Here is a 6,000-nt window from a genome sequence, read left to right on the forward strand (position 1 = left end):
GGTGCAGTGCTTTATGCCGGAGCATGTTTGCTCACAATCTGGCAACTTTTAGGACAGAGCTGCAAACAATTATATCGAACTACCGCAGCATTCTTGTCTGGTGCTCGTGGCTTTTAAAGAAGCATTCCAGTGCTTTTCTCCCGGGTGTCCACATTAACATGAAAACGTCCTCTAGGTCCCTATGCTGTTATTTGTGTCTGTGGAACATAAAATGAGAATTTAAGAATCATCATGCAGTTATTTTTCACATCCATCAAGAATCAAACATGACAAGAAAAAATAACAATATCCAGGTGTAATACATCATGATGGCGAATAAACCATGATAGAATTCTAGGTGTACTGTTCCTTTAAAAGAAAACTACTAAAAGACTAAAAGAAAACAAGTCTGTTTATAACTATGCCATGATCATCTCAATATGACAAAAATGTAACAAGACAAAATGATATATTATGAACAGAAGTAATATAAAACTTGGGAAACCGTCTTGAAGTTGTCTTGTGTTTACTGGACTGCGTGCTGGTGGAACATTTTAGCTTAATGATGGGTTGAAGGATTACTTACAATTTATTAGGAACAGACACTGATTTGTTGTGCTTTAACTCCAGAGCTCGACCAGATCGAATTAGTTCAAGGCCAAAAGAGCTTTATTCGACAAACTCCTGACAGGATGGGTCCACGAGAGGGATGTTAAGGGGACAGTTCACCCAAAAATAAAAATTCTGTTATCAATTACTCACCCTCGAGTTGTTCCAAATCTGTATAAAATGTATTTGTTCTGATGAACACAGAGAAAGATATTTGGAAGAATGCTTGTAACCAAACAGTTCTTGATTGACTACCATAGTAGGAAAAATGACAATGGTAGTCAAAAGTGCCCCAGAACTGTTTGCTTTCCTACATTCTTCAAAATATCTTCTTTTGTGTTTGACAAAGAAATGTATATAGATTTGGAATAACTCGAGGGTGAATAAATGAAGACAGAATTTTCATTTTTGGGTGAAATGTTCCTTTAAAAGCCATGTTCCATGAAGTAACCAATGCAAATGTCTGCTTTATCACTCAACTGCATTGACTAAGGGTGGGCGAACAACAAAAATATTATTTTAAGGAATGCGTTGCATATCAATATTCTCATGCTATGAACAGTTTAGGTATTTCTTAAATAAATATATTTATTAATTTAAAAAGATGTTTTTTGACCTGACATTCTATGGATTCACACACCCATTGTCCCAGACACGCTAGAGATTCTGCAAAAGTGAGTCAGTCATTCTTGAAATGACTCGGGCAGCAGAATTTTAAGAATCTGAGCAGGGTCATGTTAATCTTAGTGACATGAGGGTAATATTAAAGCTGTAATATGAAGCTAAGCAAAGTCCACCCATGACAATATTCGTCCATCAGTTATATGGAGGCAGGTTTCTAAACCTGAACTGCATTGTGTGATGTCCCAGTGAGTGAACTAATTTTATATTTGACTGGACAGCTTTACACAACAAGAGACAATGCATGATATTCACCGGTAAAAGCGAAAGAAACCCCAACAGAGACATCACAATTTTGGATGGTAATTAGAAGGGACATTAGGAGGGCATGGGAAACTTGTATTAAAAGGAAAAACGTTCAAAAAATTAAAGAAAAAATCTGTCATCATTCATTGATCCTCATGTTATTTAAAACCTGTATATGACACTTTCTTCAGTGGAAGGCAAAAGAAGATGTTTTAAGAAAATGGTTTTGTGTCCATACAATGGAAATCAATGCGGGACAATGTTGTTTGGTTACCAAAATTCTTCAAAATATCTTCTTTTGTGTTCTGCAGAAGAATAAAATAAAATAAAATGAAAACTAAAAGATTAATGCATGTACATAGTCTTTGCGAGCAAGAATGACCAAAGGCCATAAATGCATATTTTGTCTTCCCAGAAGGAAGTGGCCTGTTGCCTTGTGAGTCAAGGGGACCATAAAATAGGCCTCATTAAAGCAATTTTCAACACATATTCTGCAAGATAAGAAAGATAAAATCTTCCCAGATCCAAACCCCACACCCATAAACCAAATACAGTTATTTCATGTTAATAGTAAGAATTCCCAAATGCTTAGTGAACATTCCACTAAGCTGAGGACAATGTTAAATCAGTGGATGGATTTTTTTTCATCTTTTCCTCGTTAAAATCTTTCAGTCAAAAAGTCTGGGGCCTGGGTCTGATGACATTAAACAAAGAAAATAGATAAACAGCCCGACAATCTGAACGTTCTTAACAAAGCTGCGCACCGCATTAATCACCAGCGAAAAGGATAAAAAACAGCTAAACTGACTATTGAAAATGCTACTTGTTCTACTGATAAAATGATAAAAAGCAAACCAACAGTGTTGATTTGCATATCGCCACGACGGTAACATTAACCGTCCCTGCCTTTCATATGCAATAAATATCTCTCCAGTCATCAGAACTGACTTTCCAAATGAGCCAGAAAGTAGCAGGAGCAACAGCGAACGGGCCGCCGAGCGCACACAGGAAACTGTCCAGACGCAGATCGCCATTAAAGCGGCACACGTGCACTCCTACAAAGAGCTATATGTGTGCATGAGGAACACTGAGTCCGACCTGTTCTAAGAGGTTACAGACGGTCATATCCAAACACAGCTGATGACCCAGTTTCACTTCAGACACCTAAGGACTACTGTTCCAAAGAATAGCTGGCAACACCTGAAAGACAAAGGTGTGGAGTGTAAGGCGGGGCTAAGATAGTTCCTAAAGCACCAGTTGATTAATAGGCATTTCAGATTTAACGTCTATTTGACATGGAAAAAAAAAAACGTTTATCTAGTGGGAACTGATTGGATCTTTAAAACAGTAGTTATAGTGTAAGCGTGTGTGTGTGTCAGGTGCTCGGTTGAAGTCACAGATCACTGACAAACCCAGGGTTGATCAAAGATAAAAGGTATGATGTCACGGGAGAAAGGGGAGAGCCAGGCCTCTTGGCAGGTGTACAACAACAAAGACACACACACACGTGCTGTCTCAAAGAAACTCTGTCTTTCATGCACAGACAAATTTACGCTATTAAAGCGACGCTTTCGATCTTTGGATACAACAGACAACTTACTAGTTTTTCTGCACTGTAAAAATTACATAATGCCTTCCGTGAAGCATAACAACTCTCTTGTTTAAACTTCCTCAAGTAGAGAACTGTGGCAAGAACTTCCCTGGAAAGGTTCGCAAGCATCTTTAAAAAGCTAGTTACGTAACTAGTTCAATAACAGAAAATGGAGTAAAAGCAAGTATATTTTGTTCTCGAAACATGAAACGTACCACTGCACGGTCAACTTTGAGGGAACGGGGCCGCTAACAGACAAAACACTTAAAAACATTCATGTGGTCTTACACGGCACGGCAAGAGAAATGTGATGCGATCCCACCGAGGGCTTCTCTGCACAAACAAACTACCAGAACATTCTGCTGACTGTGAAAACTTCATGTGATGTTCTGCAATGCTCAAAGTGCAACAGTGTATTATACGTGGGACAAAGAAACAACGTAACGCTCCGCTTCTAGAAAACCAAAACTGTTCGTGAGAATGTTGCTGTTGTATGAAAGTTCCTCAAACCAGCACAGTTTTGCAGGCTGGATGATCCTCAAGTATGCGCTGAATCAGAGAACTGGACTGTAGGTTTAGGTCTGCCTGTCTGTGTTTAAAAAAAGAGAGTCATGTGATATTCATTGCTAAGAGAGACACACGATTAAACCAGGAAAGCATTTTGGGAGTCAGCAAGCGCTCGAAAACAAAGAATACACCGAAGATTGACTGGGGACAGCGGAGCGGAGTATATGGAGAAGTCAACAAACAGCTGTTGCAAGTTTATGTTACACATCTATCAACATATTGCTCATAAACACGATACCAAACGCTTCTGCAAAACATCAACGCCTAACAGCATCTATAGCAAGGGCTTTCTGGGTTCTCGGAGCATCTATAAAAGCTTTTTAAGTACTTGAGCTAATGAATGGGATTATCCTGACATGTTTTGTCCAAATACAATTCGTAAAACATTTGATTTGCAGGATTCCAGAATGATAGGACAGGCATCTGACTTTTATCTGTCTTTGAATGCAATCGCCATTTCTGTTTCCTTAGTAGATTTCGGTTAGACACCCAACATAAGCAGCTGCAACAACATACATTGCATGTCATTCCATGAGCTTAAAGCATGCAGAATCAAAGTGTTAACTCAATATCCTCAATAATATTTTAGGGGAAAAAAGAGCTCTCTTATAATCATTATGCAAATGTATCCTTTTGATCATATGGTCAATGGCAAGCACAACGATAATAGACCTAATTCTTGTCTACTCAAGACTGTGCTTTAAAGGAAACACCAACCAAAAAGAAGCTAAAAGTGTATTCGCCCATAATGGGTTGCAGACGAACACTCTTGGATTTCGTTTGGCAGTAGCTTCATCAGAAACCTCAGCTGACTGTTTCACAACTACACCAACCCCAAAAATTGGATTAACAATAGAAACTATGATTTTTGCTAAATTCTGCATTTTCACGTGTCATTCACTAAGATGGCTAATATCTTAGGAGCGTTGTTTTTTTTTGAACAAGTGTCATTTACGCTTTAGATCTGGGAGACTGTGTGCCAGCAAAAATCATGAGTGTCAAAGGCGATTCCAAAAGAGCAAAAGAGCTTTTAAATGACCAACAGAGGCAGGAATGGGAGTAAACCAATGCAAAAACACACCCTTGGAATTCCAAAGCTTCCAGATGCAAGAACAACAAACTCGAAGCTGTGTAGTCTGGGGAACGCCAAAACATGAAAACATATTTATAATAACAAAATGCATGTTTACGACCCATCGACTACCCATGTGATACTGACGCTTTCACAGTTTTGGCTTCAAACTGATCAGAAGGGATCACTAGCACATTAACAACTAAAGAGTTATTCCTCTTAATACATTGCATTTTTGTACATATACATGCAGGTCCTAAGTACAATTTGATAAAGAAACATCTGGCAACAAGGTACCATGCCCAGCATGCAAATTTGTAAACAGTTATGTTGCATGCTTTGGAAACAAATGATTTGAAGAGGAAATACACCAGGAGGTTAAATGGGAATACTATATTACAGAAATGTATATAAGATCACTTGTATGGTCAGACTTTGAGGTTTTGAAGGGTTGGGGGCATACAGTAAATTGGGTGGGGCGAATCCTGAACAACATCAAAGCTTGATTATACTAAAGACACCTGTCACCTAAAATTGTACAGGATAAAACGGTTTGCTTAACTTTACGGGTGTAGTTTTATCTATTTGTCTAGTAATTAAACAAACTGACATTTGCCAGATTAAAAATGAACCAAAATGTTGCAACTGACCAAAGAGACACAACAAATCAAAACAGAACACAACACAAAACCAATTACGTGACCTGTACGACCCTGTAAATACCTAAAAAGGTATTCAAGTAAACTGAAACCGGTTTTGTCCTCTACATTTTGCAAATACTGAGGTAAAACACTACAAGACATATTTAGACCCAAAACTCGACGTCACGTCGAATTACAGTTACATAATTTAAAACAAGATTTTTTACCTTAAACGCTGCCGTGCTCAAAGCGTGCTCTGCTCTCTCTCTCTCATTCCCTTTAAACGACCAGAAAACACATCCAGGATCCTCTCCGTGTGACTCTTTGGCTGCAAACCGCAAACACTCCGAGTTGCCCCTTCTTTTCCACTACTTGTATGGATGTGCACTTCTTCCACGCGCTGTTAAGTACACGGACGCCACGAAACAAACCGCTTGTTGCAACTTCTTAATTCAAACTACAGCGGATGTAAAGTGCTGTAAAATGTCACAAAACAGCCGATTGTGACGATGTTTCAACTTCTATCCTGTGGTAATTTTAGCGATTTTAGTAAATCTCTCTGAATGTAACGAGACCAACCACTTGTTACGCTGTAGCAGCTTCTATTCTTCTAT

The 6,000-nt window shown here is 38.6% G+C and overlaps 1 protein-coding gene across 1 annotated transcript in view; it reads right to left on the reverse strand.

Annotated features, from left to right (window-relative positions):
- akap13 (A-kinase anchoring protein 13) overlaps nt 1–6,000 on the reverse strand; it is a 72,833-nt gene extending 66,833 nt beyond the window's left edge. Inside the window, exon 1 of the mRNA XM_057329274.1 lies at nt 5,614–6,000. The gene's annotated coding sequence lies outside the window, so the exon portion shown is untranslated. The remainder of the gene's footprint in view (nt 1–5,613) is intronic.

The sequence above is a fragment of the Triplophysa rosa genome, linkage group LG3 (genome assembly GCF_024868665.1).
Source record: "Triplophysa rosa linkage group LG3, Trosa_1v2, whole genome shotgun sequence".
Classification (NCBI taxonomy): Eukaryota; Metazoa; Chordata; class Actinopteri; order Cypriniformes; family Nemacheilidae; genus Triplophysa; species Triplophysa rosa.